The sequence below is a fragment of the Sorex fumeus genome, unplaced genomic scaffold (genome assembly GCF_029834395.1).
Source record: "Sorex fumeus unplaced genomic scaffold, SorFum_2.1 ptg000041l, whole genome shotgun sequence".
Taxonomy (NCBI): domain Eukaryota; kingdom Metazoa; phylum Chordata; class Mammalia; order Eulipotyphla; family Soricidae; genus Sorex; species Sorex fumeus.
This window is the reverse complement of record NW_026606098.1, coordinates 14,423,252-14,440,316: the sequence shown is the minus strand read 5'-3', so window position 1 is coordinate 14,440,316 and position 17,065 is coordinate 14,423,252. Positions and strand designations below refer to the sequence as shown.

Below are 17,065 nucleotides of genomic sequence, written 5' to 3'. Positions count from 1 at the left end.
AAGACCGTCAAAAAGAGTATCACCTTGTGCTTTCAAATACATTGAAGCATTTCGGTGTACAATAGTCCTTTCATTTGACATTTTTAACAAGATGCTGATACAGTGCAGCAAATATGCAAAGTCTTCTTTCACACAGTCTGTGAAGAAGACAGCTAATTTTTTTCAGTTCTGAGATACAAATGATTTAAAAAGAAATCAGGATGAACAAGTTTCAAAATGCAGAGTGTTCTGTGCATGAGTCCATTTTCTTTAATCTCTGAAAGAATAAAGTGGTAAGAAAACAAGACAAGAACTCCTGCTGCACTCTGATCTTCTCCACTGTGCTGGCCCAGACTCTATTCTGGCTTGGAAGGATGCAGGTGTTTCTTTACGGTGCCAACCTCCCAGTGGGTGAGCTGTTCCTCTGGCAGGTAGAGGCAGATGCTGCATAACTTGAAGATATTACCTTTATTTTTTGGAGTCTGCAAATGCTGTTGGTCGATAAAGAGAAACACTGACTGGTTGGGATTGTTGACAACAATTCCAGTCTTGTCCTTGTGGCTCAGTACATGCAGAAAGTGTTTTTCATAGTCACAGTGATGAAACTCAAATTTGGCATGAATGAGACGAAAAGGCTCATCAGATTCCTTCCAACTAGAAAACAGTAGACAGACAATTTTTTTCAATAACATTCTAAGGCCACAGAATGAAATACATCTCCTGAGTACAGTCAATGACATCCCTTCTCACAGACTGGTATCGAGGAGCAGGAAGCTGGACCACATCCTCCTTTAAAAGCTCTATGGAACTTTCCAAGGAATAGCTGGAATCCCGCACACCTTTTAGGATATTTTCTTATAATTATTCGTCATGACTGGTTTGACCTCAGACACTTCAAAACCTGCTGATTTTTTCTTCTTCTCCTTGAATGCAAAGGTAATATACATCTTGAAGTCAAACTGGTCAGCTAGAGTTTCTTTTTCTTTCTAAGCTGAGCATGTAGTCTGTACAGAGCTTGTTTCTTCTACACGGACTCATCTTCACCATCTAGTCCGGCCCCAACAGAAAGAGACAGTGAGAGAGAAAGACAGAGAGAGACAGAGAGAGAGAGATACCGCCACTCCTCCAATAAGAAACTAGGAATAGTTCTCAAAAGCCAGAGTTTGAAAACAGGATTTGAAAACTGAAGTCCCTGGTTAGATGCTCAGTACCCTGTGGTCCCATGAACACTGCCAGCAACAACCTTTCACACCAAACCTGAAGTAGCTCCTGAGAACTAATAGGTGTGACCTCAAATCAAAAGCCAAAGTTTGAAGTCATGCTTCCCACCACCAATTGAATGAATGTTCACAGCGCATTATATACTTAGGACCAAATCTTTGCTGGAATAAAAAACTAGCCACGATAACCCTATGTGCATATTTCTGAGAATAAGACCTTCCTTGGGTCTAGAGTGATAGTGCAGTGGATAGAGCATTTGGTCCCCAAGGAACTGCTCAGAGTTGTTCCTGAGTTACAGAGCCAGGAGTAACCTCTGAGCATTTCCAGTCTGCTTCCCCGACGAAAATAGAAATGAAGAAAGCCCCCCAAAACACGGCTATAGAACGAAGAGCTGGAGTGCAGGCTTTGTGTCTGGGTTTAGTCTTGCACTGCATGGTTCACTCAGCACTGCCGGGAGTAATCCCAGACCACAGAGCTAGATTAGTCCGTGAACAATATGAGGTTCAATCCCTGGGGCAACCCATATGGTCTCATGAGCAGTACCAGGAGTAAATCTTGAGTGCGTAGCCAGGAGTAAGCCCTGAACATTGCCAGATGTGACTAAAAAAACAAAATCATAAGTACTTAGACCACCTGAAATAGAGCTGCGGGCAGGTCCTACAAGACACATTCCAGAGGAAGCTATTGCTGTCCCAAGGGATGGCAGATGACAACTCCATGTGAGATTCTTCCTCTGCAGCCACGCCAGTGAGAAGAACAGCTGTGAAGGTGGAAAACAATGAGATTGCTGGTTCTGACCCTGTCTAGGACTATGCGGATGGATGTGCTTATGCCTTACTTGATGCTGTGAATGTTCATTCATTTTCCCTTTCTCTTCCCTTTTCACTGTTGTAATGACCAGGATTTGCAGTGCTCCCACAGTTGGTTATGGTATTCACTGGGGTTACACGCATTTTGTTGTGGCATCTGCACACACTTGGATGCAGTGCACCACAGGTCATGTGGACTTGCTGAATCAAGCATCTTTCTAGTGTGGGAAGAACTACATCAGAGGAAGTGGGTGGGGGCTGGGGAAGGGACAAGGGACAGTCTGGAGTGAAGTGAGCGTGGGCAAGGAGGATCAGGGCACTCCTATGCCACTGTTCAGCAGCATAAGGACTCCATAAATTTCAAAGTGGATCCAGTCAATGGGTTTGCTGTGGTGCTATATCCAGGCTGGGGTGCCCACCTAATATAAAGGATCTTGAGTCAGGGTGTTTAGTTTGAATTCCCGGAGGTGACTGAAATGACTGGCAAGTTGGCTTCAAAGGGTCATTGAGAATAGAGAGCCGCAGGCCTGAGTCTGTTCTCAGTCATCGGGGTTCTAAGACACACGCCAAGAGAGGTGAAAAGACACAAGAAAGTACTGGCCGCTGGCCTCTGGCACTGAGTAAATCCCATCTCCTTCAAAGCCCGTGAACCAGCTGCCAGCATGGCTGGTGCATTCTCACTCTCCAGGCTGTAGGCCTTCCCTGACATCCCAGGCTGACACAGGGCCCTCCTGGGCATCGCCTCTTGATTTCCTGTGTGAATTCATCAGCATCTCCTTCATCATTTTGATTCCATGCTAATGATAAGCTTTCTCACAGAAGGTAAGCTCTGGAAGAGCAGGAATCGCACCTGCCTGTTCACCACAGCAACCTCAGAACCTACACAACCCAACACTCCGTTAACATGGAGAGGAGGGGGTAGCGGTCCCTCCTGGTTCTGTACTCAGGGGTCACTCCTGGTGATGAAGATATGCTGTGCTAAGGACAAAACTGTGTGCGAAGCAAACCTCTTCACCTCTCTCGAGCCACTCGTTGAATATGTAATAAATACTGTTGAATTAATCAAATTGTTATTCTGGGTTGTTTTTCCAATGGACTCGTTTCCATTTTGTATAGCCCCCATCATCAATATGTTGGCCCCTTGGTCTTACCATTTATGTTATTTTCATCTGAGGTCGGACCCTGACTGAGAAATGTTTTACTAGGCTAAGGATGTTTTTATAACTTTTTCTCCCCTCTGCTGGCCAAGGAGTTTTGATCATCATCTTTAAAAACATTTTGTGATGGGGGAGAATTGGGCTATACCCGAAGCTGCTCAGGGCCTACTCCTTATTCCTTCGCTCAGGGCTTCCTTCTAGAGGTACTCATGGGACCACATGTGGTGCCAGAAACCGAAGTGAGATTAGAAGCAGGTATGGCAAGTGCCTTGCCCCCTCCACATCTCTAATCCTAGATACATCTTCTCCATGAACACTCTAAGATATCTACTCTGTCACTGTCATCCTGTTGTTCATTGATTTGCTCGAGTGGGCCCCAGTAACGTCTCCATTCGTCCCAGCCCTGAGAGTGTACCAGCCTCTCCTTACTCGTCCTTCCCAACGGTGCCTTATGGGAGGCTCTTTCAGGGTCAGGGCAATGAGACCCACTATTAGAACATTTACTCTAGGTAAGTTAAAGTTGAATTTGGGCCTAAGAGAAAGAACACAGTGGCTAAGGCACTTGTCTTGCACACAGCCAATCGGCTTCAATCCCCAGCATCCCATATGGTTCCCTGAGCCCCCGCCAGGAGTGATTCCTGAGTGCAGAGACAGGAGTAATCCCTGAGCACCACCGGGGGTGGCCCCAAAGCAAAAATCAAACCAAGAAAAACCTGAAGGGGGTTATGCGATTTATCAAAGTCTGTAGCAAAGCTGAGTAAACTGAATTTTGTTAACTGAGCAGCAGTGCTCATGCTGCTAAGGGTTTTACAGGAAAGAGGAGAAGGTGAAAAAAAGAACTTAGAAGAAGAGGGGCTGTAACTCCGACTCTTTCTGGTGGCACTAAGGAGACATGAGGTTCTGGAGATCAAGTCTGGGGTCGCTGCATGCTGAGCTGAGCATCCACCCTGGAGAGCTCTCTCTCTCTCTCTCTCTCTCTCTCTCTCTCTCTCTCTCTCAATCTCTCTCTGCCCCTGGCACTTTTTAATGCTCTGACATCTGCTCTCATGCCAGCTGTTTTAGCATATTCAAAATTAACTGTTGCTTTCTGAAATTCTGATTTTTAAAAAATTTCTATTAGTAAAACACCATGAGGTACAGTTGTAGACTTACAAATGTTTGTGATTGAGTTTCAATTATACAGTGATCAAGTACCCATCCCTCCACCAGTGCCCAATTTCCACCACCATGGATCCCAGTATCCCTTCCCCCCCCCCCATTGCCCCTCCCCCCCACCCTGCCTCTGTGGCAGGGCATTTCCTTTTGTTCTCTCTCTCCTTTTCAGTGCTGTGGTTTTCAAAAGACGCATTGAGTGACAATCATGTTCGATCTATAGTCTACTTTCAGCATGCTTCTCCCATCCTGGGAGGATTCTCCTATCACTAATCTAATCATCTAATCTTTGATAAAGGAGCAAGAAATGTGAAGTGGAATAAGGAAAGCCTCTTTAACAAATAGTGCTGGCAAAACTGGATGGCTACATGCAAAAAAAATGGACTTAGATCTCTGCCTAACACCGTGTACAAAATTAAGATCAAAATGGATTGAAGACTTCAACATCAGACCTGAATCCATAAGGTACATTGAAGACAAAGTTGCAAAACCCTCCATGACATTGAAGCTAATGGTATCTTCAAAGATGTCACATCACTGGCCAAGCAAGTGAAAACAGAGATAGACAAATGGGACTATTTTAAACTAAGAAGCTTCTGCACTTCAAAAGAAACAGTGACCAAAGTACAAAGACAGTCTACAGAAAGGGAAAGGATATTTGCCCAATACACATCCAACAAGGGGTTGATATCAAGGATATATAAAGTACTAGTTGAAGTCCACAAGTAGAAAACATCCAACACCATCAAAAAATGGGGAGATGAAATAAACAGACACTTTCTCAAAGAAGACATCGAATGGCAAAAAAGGTACATGAGAAAATGCTCTACATCATTAATCATCAGAGAGATGCAGATCAAAACCACAATGAGATATCATTGCACACCACAGAGACTGGCCCACATCCAAAAGAACAAAAGCAATCAGTGCTGGCGCGGATGTGGCGAGAAAGGGACCCTCCTTCACTGCTGGTTCAGCTGACTGGTTCAGCCCTTTTGGAAAACAGTATGGACGATTCTCAAAAAATTAGAAACTGAGCTCCCATTTGACCCAGCAATACCACTCCTGGGACTATATCTCAGAGAGGCAAAAAAGTATAGTCGAAGTGACATCTGCACCTGTTTGTTCATTGCAGCACTCTTTACAATAGCCAGAATCTGGAAAAAACCTGAGTGCCCCAAAACAGATGACTGAAATTCTGGTTTTAAAGAAGAAACAGGAATTATGACTTCTTTCTTTTCCCACAGCTTTCTTCCCGCACAGCTCAGACTTCCCTTTCATCCCTTCTCCCTTCTATGCCCTTTGTGTAAATTTCAAGCAAAAATTAGAATGTTCTTACAGGATTCTGGATGAGAATATCTGGTGCTGGGTGAGTATCAGATCATCCAAGAAAAGTTACTTCCAATAGATGAAAAGTAATGAAAGAGAAGTCACAAAAATTTAAATCTGTCCCTTCCAAAGGGAGCGCTTGAATTCCAGAGATGCATATGATTATGTCAGCAGAAGGGAGGACATTCAGAAATGGAGTAGAAAGCATCCAAATGATAGCAACCCCTATATAAAAAGAAACAGTGTTGGGAAATTGACAACCTCCCATCTTGGTACTTGAGGGAAAACTGTGATTTATGTTCTTGAGTTTTCAGGACCTATGGGAGAGCAGGCCTGCATGCTGACTCAGGTCCCAATCCCAGCACCCCGTATGATCCCCCAAGCACTGCCAGGAGTGCACCCTGAGCTCAGAGTCAAGAGTAAGCCCGAAGCACAGCAGGTATGGCCCAATCTCCCCTCCATCAAATCCCCCCGTTCTTGTAATAATATGAAGGTCACACTTAAGTCTAAAACCGGTCAGGATGTAGGTCAGCAACAGAGCATTTGCCTTGCACGTGTGAGAGCCTGAGTTTGATTTCCAGGAATACAAAAGTAACAAACAAAAAACATAAGCAAGAGACTATAGATAAAAGACTCAGCTTAAAATCTCAAGTTTTCAGAACTCATATTCTTCCAAGTGCATCTCCGAACCCCACTGCAAGACGTGACTCATACATACAAAGTCCACAAAGAAATGGGAAATTACCCTGGTTTCAAGCACAAACAATTCTTCTGACATACTAAAGTGTTCCCTAAGTGAAAGTGAAAAGAAGACTCCAGGAGAAAGCCTTCTTCAAAACTAACTCAGAAATCACCACAAAGGCCTCTGACTGCCTGCTTTGGGTCTGACAGAAGTAGGGGCACCACTTTCTCCTTTTTCCAAAATCGGTTTCAGGCTGGTCCCTGGAATGTCTAGTGCAGGACTGCTTTGTTTGCCTTCTTTGCGACAATACTTCAGAGGCTGGAAGCCCAGTTAGAATGGAAGGGAATCATTCCTACACCACACATTTCTCCCACTGTTGTCTGGGGGAGTAAGGCTGATTTGTGCCTGTAATGCTCTGTCTGTGCTTGAAAACTAGGGTGCCCATTAGAGCAGGAGTGACAGAGGAGAAGGATTTCTGGTTTTTCACGCAATATTGAGTGTGTAACTCGTGTTGTACAGAATTCAGAAAGCAAAGGAAATTCCCCCAAATTATACCCGTTTTGTAAATCTTTTCGTAAAATTTAAAATTTTTAATGACTGATGTTTTAGAAGTTTCATTCTGAAACAAATTCCCACTATAACAAGCTTTAAAGGTGAAAAAATATAAAGGTGCTAGGGACTTAAAAACAATGGGGAAAAAAAAACAGAGAAAAGACCATTATTAAATGTTATTAAATGCTCACCCTCTGCTATTTAAAATTCTTAGAGAAATGGGCCCAGGGAGAGATGGAAACGCCCACATCGCCATCACGTGGGGATTAGGTGGAACTACTGCAGCCCGACTTGTCCCAGGCTTCAGATTTCCTAACCCTCAGCTCAGATAGAGAAGGGAGCACCAAATAAAGGGTGTTGGGAGGATCCACCCAGGATGGGAGAAGCATGCAGAAAGTAGACTATAGACCAAACATGATTTCCACTCAATGCCTCTTTTAAAAACCACAGCACCCGAAAGGAGAGAGAGAACAAAAGGGAATGCCCTGCCAAAGAGGTGTGTGTGTGGGGGGGATGGTGGGGAGGGATGCAGGGATCCGTAATGGTGGAAAATGGGCACTGGTGGTGGGATGGGTACTTGATCAGGGTATAATCAAAACACAAGCACAAAAATTTGTAAGTCTACAACTGTACCTCATGGTGTTTCACTAATAAAAATTAAAAAGAAAAATGTTCTCAGCACAAGAAAAGAATTTAACTATATGTAGTGACATACATTAACTAGACTTACTCTCTAAATTATTTTAAAATGTACACAAATACTGAATCATTGTGTTATATACAGAAATCAATAGAAAAGTGTATGTGAGCCTTAATTATATTTTATAATGATATTTCACATTATAGCACAGTGGTAGGGCGTTTGCCTTGCACGCAGCAAACATGGCCAACCCACGTTCGATTCCTCCGCCCCTCTTGGAGAGCCCGGCAAGCTACCGAGAGTATCTCACCCACACGGCAGAGCCTGGCAAGCTCCCTGTGACGTATTCGATATGCCAAACACAGTAACAACAAAGTCTCCAATGGAGACGTTACTGGGCCCGCTCGAGCAAATCGACGAACAACGGGAGGGCCTTTACCTTTAAATGATATTTCAGTATATCCTACAATAAATGATACCTTGTTTTAGTTTCTGTAAAAAAAGAGACGTCGTGCCCTTTTCTTTGCTTCAAAGCTAGGTAGCATTGTAGCACTGTCCTCCCTTCACAGATTTTCTCTAACAGGCACCGGTAACGTCTCCATTGTGAGACTTGTTGTTTCTGTTTTTTGGTATATCAAATATGCTACGGGTAGCTTGCCAGGCTCAGCCGTGAAGGCGGGATACTCTCAGTAGCTTGCGGGGCTCTCCAAGAGGGACAGAGGAATCAAACCCGGGTCAGCCACGCGCAAGGCAAACGCCCTACCTGCTGTGCTATAGCGCCAGCCCAGTGGATCACAGCCAGTTACAGATTTCAGTGTTAGGTATAGGGTCATTAGGAAACAAGTAAGCAGTTTGGCCGTTGCAGCGGGAGCAGAGCGGTTAAGGGCTCTTTGTTTGCATGCATGGGACCCAGATCCTTTCGTACATTCCCCATACAGTTCTACAGCCATTCCGAAGTGATTCTTGAGTGCAGAGTCAGGAGAACCCCCTGAACATATCCATGTGTGGCCCCAACCATAAACAAACAAACAAGAAAATGAAAACAAAGCAGTCTCAGATGCTTGATGGCGAACTCCCTCATTCTGAGCTGGATCTTCCTCCATCCCCCACATCTTTATAGAAGAGGGTTGGGGCACCCTCACAATGTGGGTGGAGTGTGGGTTGTCCCTTGTAGGAAACATTCAAAGGGCACAGCCGCAGACATCGAAGGTGGGTTCAGAATTTTATTGCTCAGAGCGAAGAGAACAAAAAAAGAAAAGAGCCTTGCTTTGCTTCTTCCAGACCAGGTTCCAACCCCTGCAACCCTTCTTGTCCAGAGACCAAGCTGGGGCAACCCACCCGGGCACCCCGAGGAGATTCAGATATGTACCCCACAAAAGTCTGAAGGCGGGAATCGGACCTTGGTCACCCGCGGGAAAGACAAGCACCCGCGACACTCTCCTATCGCTGCACCTGTGGAAGCTGTGTGCTTAATGACCCCATACTTAACACTGAAGGAAACCCAAGGGAGGAAAATTCTTAAGAGAAAGGGGTCTGTGGAGGGGCAAAAACGCGGCACACCGCCATCTCGTGGCAGTTAGGCTGAACTACCGCGGCCCGACTTCTTCCATGCTTGATTTCCAGCCCTTTGCTTCAATATGGGGTCATCAAGCAGGCAGCTTGGGCGGCTGCAGCAGGAGCAGAGCAGTTAGGGCTCTGCCTTGCAGACACAAGGCCCTGGTTCTTTCTTTGGCTCCCCATACAGTCCCACCGTCATGATGGAGCGATTCCTGAGTGCAGAACCAGGAGAAGCCCTGAGCGTTTCTGGGTTTGTGACCCCCAAACTATGAACAAGTCAAATAACATGGACACAGCCTCAGTTCGTGATGGTGGATTCCCTCACCCCAACTTGGGGGACTCTGAGCTGTATCTTGCTGTATCCCTGACCCTTATTCCTTGTAGAGGAGGGTTGGGACACCCTCAGAACATGGGGTGGTGGTGTGTGGGGTTGACTATAATTGGAAACCTTTCCAAAGGGCTGGATCAAAGGCAGAGCAAAGTGGGTATAGACCATTTTTTGTTCACCTCAATGAGTAAAGCAAAAAACATAAAAAATAAACTTAATTAAAATAAGCAGAAGTTCATGGCTAACTTTAATAGCAAGCACTTATAAGGGTCCCCAGAACCCCGCGAACCCACATCAAACCCCCAAATAAAATAATTCTTGGAAGAGTGAGTGGTGTATTTAGAATTTCCAGGGAAGGAGGTTGCCTGGTCTTTGGCTCATTATCACTGTTTTAATCAAAATTCTTTTTAACCTACTCCCATTTCTCTGATGGTAGGCAATCTCACCCCAAACTTTTGGAGATCCTGAAGTTGAATCTAACCTCTGTCACCATCCTTCACAGACTTGGGACTTCTCATGTATATAGGAAGCCCCAAATTCTCTGCGATAGGGAAAGATGGCACCCTTGGAAAAGTGGAGCGTAGGGGTGTGGGGGTGATAGACTGGAGACCTGTAAAAATGGTTGATTTGGAGAGATCATACTATGGTATGGCACAATCGTCTACTGTGCTCACCCTGGGTTCTGTCTCAGCACCATATCATACCCCTGAGCCCACCAAGAAGCTGTTGGGGCCACCCACAGCCCACAGTAAATAAAGCCAGAGACTAGCTTGGCCAGTCAGTGCGGGGGACTAAGGAGAGGGACAAGGGTGCAACTCCACTGTGCAGAAATTCTTTTTTGTTTTATTAATCAGAAATTCTGAGGATCCTGGGAGGTCTAGTTCTGGAGGAAAGTCGGGACTAGGGTTGGACATTTCTTAGAGGAATGTCCCTGGGGAGGGGAGGAAACGCCCCACAGCGCCCTCTCGTGGTGCATCGGCGGAAGAGCCGTGGCCAGGCTTTCCTGCCTGAAGATTTCCAGCCCTTGGGTTTGCTTCCATATTAACCTGCGGGTCACAAAGAATCAAGAAGGCGGCCTCAGGCCGTGCAGCGGTAGCCGAACATTGAGGGCGTTTGACTCGCATGGGGCGATCTCTGTGTCAGGATGAACCCAGCAGCCTGGCCAGTGCTTTGCCCGAAGTAGAATCTCTCCCTCTAAGCCCATTCGCAAACAGTTCCTGTCGCGGTCATCCCCACACCTCGCGGTTTTCCGTAGAGGAAGGAGCTGGAAGCAAGACTCAGCTCAGCACCCCCAAGTTCGGCGTGAAGGAATGCGCCGCGAAAGTCGCATTCTGTTTGCTTGTGTTTTGCGGACCACACGGGCGGTATTCGAGGGTTATTCCTGCCCCTGCACTCAGGAATCACTCCTGACTGTGCTGGGGGAACCTATGGGTTGATCGCCCCATACAAGACCAGCGCCTTCGTGGCTCACTGTTAGATCCTTGACCTTTGATCCTTCATGACCCCGTATTAACACTGAAGCAAAGAAAATTTTTTCTGTTTTTCCCTTTTTGGGTCACACCCGCAATGCACAGGGGTTCCTCACGGCTTTGCACTCAGGAGTTAAGTCCTGGCAGTGCTCCGGGGACCATATGGGATGCTGGGAATCGAAGCCGGTGGACCCAGGTACCGGGCAAACGCCTTACCCGGGTACTAGAGCTCCAACGCAGGAGCTGGAAATCTTAAACTTGGGAATAGCCGCCCCGGTAGTTCCGCCTAGCCGCCACGTGATGGTGCTAGGCGAGGGCGTTTCCGTCCCTCCTCAGGACCGTGTCTCTAAGAATTTTCCACCCTTGGGTTTGCTTCAGTGTTAAGTATGGGGTAATTAAGGGTCAAACGCAGCTTTGACAGGCAGCAGTTGGATAGCCATGCGGATACTTGTGTTTCATGCGGGTGAACAGGGTTCGATTCCCACCTTCAGACTTTTGTGGGGTACATAGCTGAATCTCCTGGGGAGGTTCAGGTGGGTTCCCCAGCTTGTTCTCTAGACAAAGAGGGGTTCAGGGGGTTGATCCTTGTCTGGAACGAGCAAGGCAAAGTTTTATATATATATATATATTTTTTTTTCTTCGCTCTGAGCAAGAACAGTTCTGAACCCACTTTGTGATGTCTGTGAACGAGCCCTCTGGATGTTTCCTGCTATGAGCAACACACACTCCATCACCCCACAATCTGAGGGTTCCCCAACCCTCTTCTACAAGGACGTGGGCGATGGACGAAGATACAACTCAGAATCCCTCAAGGGAGGGAATTCGCCATCAAGGACTGCTTTGTTTTAATTTTCCTGTTTGATTGTTTGTGGTTGGGGACACACCAAAAGATGCTCAGGGCACTCTCAGGAATGCCGCCGGGCACGACTCGAGGGCCATATGGGAAGCCAAGTGACAGACAACGGTTCTGTGAATGCAAGGAAAGTGTCCTAACCGCTAACCTACTGCTGCACCGCCCGAAGCTGCCTGCTTGATCCTAATTACCCCAGGCCTAACACTGAAGCAAGCCCAAGGGTGGAAAATTCTTAGAGAAAAGGGCCTGGGAGGGATGAAAACGCCCCACAGCGCCATCTCGTGACCCGGAACGAACTCCCAGCCTCCATTTTTCTTGCTTGAAGTCAAAAATTGGTTTGGTTTTGTTTGGGTTTTGGGAGTCACACCTGGTTATGCTCAAGGGTTACTCCTGGCTCTGCGCTCAAGAATTACACGTGGCAGTGCCACGCCCCAAAGTCACAGCAGCTGCCCTGCAGCAGCCAACCTAGGTTCACCCTCAGCATCCCATAGCGTTCCCCAAGCACCGCAAGGAGTGATCCCTGAGCACAGAGCGAGGAGTACCCCTGAACACTTCCTGGTGTGGTCGCCAAACAAAAGAAAACAAAGCAAAAACAGCTTACCAAATCCATTGACTTAGGAGGAAAATGCTGCTCAGATGTGGAAAACCAAGCATTCTGGCCATGATTGGTGGTGATTAGAAATCATTATTGGTAGGATAAATAGTAAGTTGCAGACAGAGAAGGAATTCTGATAACACGCTATTTGGTTTCGTGGTGAGAGTACTTTAAATGCTTATAATATTTCTGTAATGATCCAAATTCATGTTTCATTTAACTAGACATGTTATGTTTCTTGGAAAAGAAAGGGTTAGAACTGGATAAAAATTCAAAGGTCTCAGCAATTCAATTTTCCCTCATGGATTGTAGTGTACATTTTTTGTTTTGGGATTTTTTTAGTTTTATTTATTTATTTATTTTTTGCTTTTTGGGTCACACCCAGCGATGCTCAGGGGTGACTCCTGGTTCTGCACTCAGGAATTACTCCTGGCGGTGCAGGGGAGACCAAATGTGATGCTGGGGATCAAACCCAGGTTGGCCGCCTGCAAGGCCAACTCCCTACCTGTTGTGCTATTGCTATTGCTCCGGCCCCTGTAGTCTATATTATTTTCTGATACATGTTCAAAGATTTATGTACCAAAAAAGTCACTACATCATTGAACAAGAACTGACAAAGAAAGACAACATAAGTCACCATCAGTTGGAAAGTGCTTAAACAGCTGGTTAAGTGAAGCATTGCTAAAGCATCAACAGTCAATCCAGCCCCCCGTCCCTCCCCCGGTGCGCGGCCCTGCGGAGCCAGCCAACTGGCCAGGCTCCCCTTCCTGGCCATAACGGGCGGGCGAGCTGCCGTGAGGAGGCGGGGAGGGGACGGCTGGGCTGGCGGGCGGGCGGGCGGGCACACGATAATAAAGAACTTCTGAGTGCCCCCCAACTGCATGCGCTTGAGCACGCAGTCCGACCTGGCCTTCTTCAGGTTCCCGCGGGACCAGGCCAGGTGCCAGAAATGGGTGGAGAATTGTAGAACAGCAGACTTAGATGGTAAAACACCAGATCAACTAAATAAACATTATCGATTATGTGCCAAACACTTTGAGACCTCTACGACCTGTAGAACTCTAAGTAATAGATACATTTTGCAAAAGTAGAAAATGAACGCTATGAAAATGGACGGAAGTGTCTCAAAGCTTACCTGAGCAACACTTTGAGAGACCAGGGGTCGAATAACTGGGCTTTGCTTAATATAAATTTTGATATAAAACATGATTTGGATTTAATGGTGAACACATATATCAAACTCTACACAACTAAGTCAGAGCTTCCTGCAGATAATTCAGAAACCATTGGAAACACCGAAGAGATTTTAAAATAGGGTTTATCTTCCATTTGAAAGCATCTTACAGAAAAGCTATGTTGTATGTAGGCCACCCAGTCACTGACTGTCTTGACCAGTAGGTCTCCCATTGAGTATGTTCATTTGTACTCCTATTTAAGTGGCTCCAGTTTGAATTCCTGCTTTGGAGACCGAACTGTTCTAAAATATAGCATTGAAAGTGTCACATCACATTTCAGTGTGAAGTCTGCTAGTGGCTCTAGAGTTGTTTTTAGTTATTTTAGACATAACATTATCACTGTGGATGCGATATGTGGGTATGGAGTTACCAGTTCCTTGAAGAAATAAATTGGAGGTTGTGTGGGAGGAATTCATTTTTAAAATGTTACGTTAAAGCTCACAACTGACCTTTGACTGATAAGAGTTCTAAGTGTTACTGCTCAAAACCTGTACTGGACAATTAAGAGTATTACCAGAGAAACTTGAGCTTGCCAAAGTGTAGATTTTAAGTGAAGATTTTGTCTTTAGCAAGTGAACTTAAAGAAACAGACGAGTCTGCCATTGTTGTTCCATAACTGGTTGTTGCTGTTTGCATTCCTTTGTTGAGCCTACAGAAGCTTTTAGCAAGTGTATCTTGAACTTGTGTTTCATGGTCAAGATAGGATCAGAGGCCATGGATACTGACAACTGATTTGTTTTGCTTTCAAGTCTGTTCTCCATGACTATTATCTACTGCCTCCTCTTGATTTATAAGTAAAACTAGGAGAAGACACAAGAATTATTGTTTTGTGGGCTTCTGGGAATTAAATGAAAATATTGCAGTTAATTTTGGTGAAGGAAATCAATTTTGTATAGTTTATTTCAACCTAAATAAAATGTGAATTTTGTTTTTAAAAAGTCAATCTAATAGATTCTAACATGAAGTCTCTTCACTTAAGAAACTGAAACAAAAGATGAACAAATTGAAGACTAGCACTAAATTGGAAAGTAAAATCAATTCAAATATCACCCTACAAACAGGTGAAAACATCAAATCTTGTGCGGGGACACAGACTCGAGGGGTATACTCAACGAATGGAGTTTTTGGATAAGAATTGGGATCATCAGGCTAGGGATAAGTTAGAGACTAAATCTGTACTACATACCATTTTGTCACTTGAAATATCATTCTAGAAGTAATATAAGAACTGTGGTGGAGGGTCCTGGACACTTTGACGGTGGTGAAGGTGCAGTGACTTTGGACAACAGTGCCATACAGTTAAATGCTATTAAGGTATTGAAACTATTTAGGTTTAACAATACAGGTGAAACTAAACTATAAAATGAGATGAAATGTTATGCTCAGCAATAATTACAATTTAAATGAATAACTTGAACATCTCAAAGAAATGGAAACATAAATAATACAGCTGTGAACCATGAAAGATCAGCACTCGTGTCCTCACTCCTTAGCCTATAGATTGAAAGATAAGCATTTACGTACATCACATCCAGTGTCAGCACAAGCAAGGTTATAGCTGGAATCATTAAGCCTTAGGTAATCTCCCTTGACCATCCTCATTTGAGTTACCCAAGTCTGCAGGGTGCTTTAGTGAGAGAATACATTTCAGGAACAGTAAATACACCTGAATCCTATCACACTTGGTTTAGAAAGATGTTATGCCCTGTTCACTTTCCAAGTCCCCTCTCCCCCAGGTGCAAAGAAGCCAAGCAGTTTTACAGAAAGCAATGTTGCAAGTTAGCTGAAGCACGCAAAAATTTGATGCCCTAATATGGATTCTTTCATATCCTTTTCTCTCTGGCTTGTATCACTTAGCACAAGGAACGGAAAAACGAATTAGTCTCTTAAATAGCTCACCTTAACACTATCATCTTAAGCAGCATTCTGTCATTTTAGCATATGGCCTGTAGGTGGCAGCAACAGCATTCTATGGAATCTCCATACTGCCCTTTCAGGGAGCGCATTTCATAGGAGGGTCCGAGTGTTCCTTCCTTCCTTCCTTCCCTCCCTTCCTCCTTCCCTCCCTCCCTCCCTCCCTCCCTCCCTTCCTTCCTTCCTTCCTTCCTTCCTTCCTTCCTTCCTTCCTTCCTTCTTCTTTCCTCCTTCCCTTTTCCTTCCTCCTTCCCTTCTTTTCTTTCTTAATTTCTTCTTTCTTTTCTTTCTTTCACTCTTCCTTCATTTTTTAAAATTTGTTTCTGTTTTTGTTTGAGGTCCACACATGGTGATGCTCAGGTGTTACTCCTGACTCTGCACTCGGGGATTACTCCTAGCAGTGCTTGGGTAACCATATGGGATTTAGGGAGTCCAGGGTAAGTCACATGGAAGGAAAGTGCTCTGCCCACTCTACTATCTTTCCAGCCCCATATATTTCTTTTCATAAGAATATTTTCTTGAAATATCTACTTATAAATTTATACAAATTTATACTTGAGTGGACTCTAAGTACTCTTGAATATAGTTATGAAAAAAGAAGCTACAAATCTCAGGATGGAAACACTGAAAAAATCTTCAGCAGAATGTGAATGATTGCCCCTCTGCTGTAGAACAATTGGTTTTCAGTTGGTTTTCCTCTCTGTGCCTTTCCAGGTTTTTCTACAAAAATCCTGGCATGCTGACCTCATTCCCTGCCTATCCTGACCAGAGGAGCCTCCTTCAGAGGTCTGGAGCATGGAAGTTGGTGTCCTATGTTACCCAGCATCCAAACACTGGCGATCTCACCAAACACTTCCTTTTCCAAAGTTGGAATGCAAATAATGAAAATGGCATTCGTTTCATAATAGCGTTGTTGAGGCAGATATGGGGAAGGGGGGCGCTACAGGATCTCTTTAGTACTCTTCCAATCCAGAAGCTGATTTTTCATGATGTTAATAAAGCTTATGCTTCAAGACCCCTCGCCTCACTTGAAGTAGTCCCTCTCCAAACATTCAATTTCTGAATACACAGTACTGTGATTTCCTTAGAAGACCCATCACTCCTCTGGTTACAGAATGTACCAGACACTGAGACCCAGTCTAGCCAAAGCTCTGGACAACTTTAATAGCCTTGTATGAGGGCTGCAGTTTTGTACAGTGGGCAGGGCATTTGCCTTGCACACAGCCAAGCTGGACTTGACCCCCAGCATCCTATATGGCTTCCTGAGCCCCACCAGGAGCAATCCCTGAACACAGTGCTAGGAGTAAGCCCTGAACTCAGAACTGACAGAGCCAGGTAAAAGCCCTGAGCACTACAGAGTGTAGCCCCTAAATAAAACAAAAAGAATCTAAAACAAAAACAAAATCCAAAATCATCTTCTCACAAGTTTCTTCAAAAGATGGACAAAGTGCATTAAGCATATTTGCTTTTTATTGGTTGTTCTCTATCTCTGTTTCTCTCTGTCTCTCTCTGTCTCTGTCTCTTTCTGTCTGTCTCTCTCACCTACATTCATCCACAAATAGGTTCTTCCCATCAAAGTAACAGACAAGTCCC

General features: G+C 44.9%; 1 pseudogene; it reads right to left on the bottom strand.

Annotated features, from left to right (window-relative positions):
• Positions 1–335: 335 nt before the first annotated feature.
• Positions 336–3,960, bottom strand: LOC130028905 (uncharacterized protein C6orf62 homolog; annotated as a pseudogene).
• Between the last annotated feature and the right edge of the window lie 13,105 nt (positions 3,961–17,065).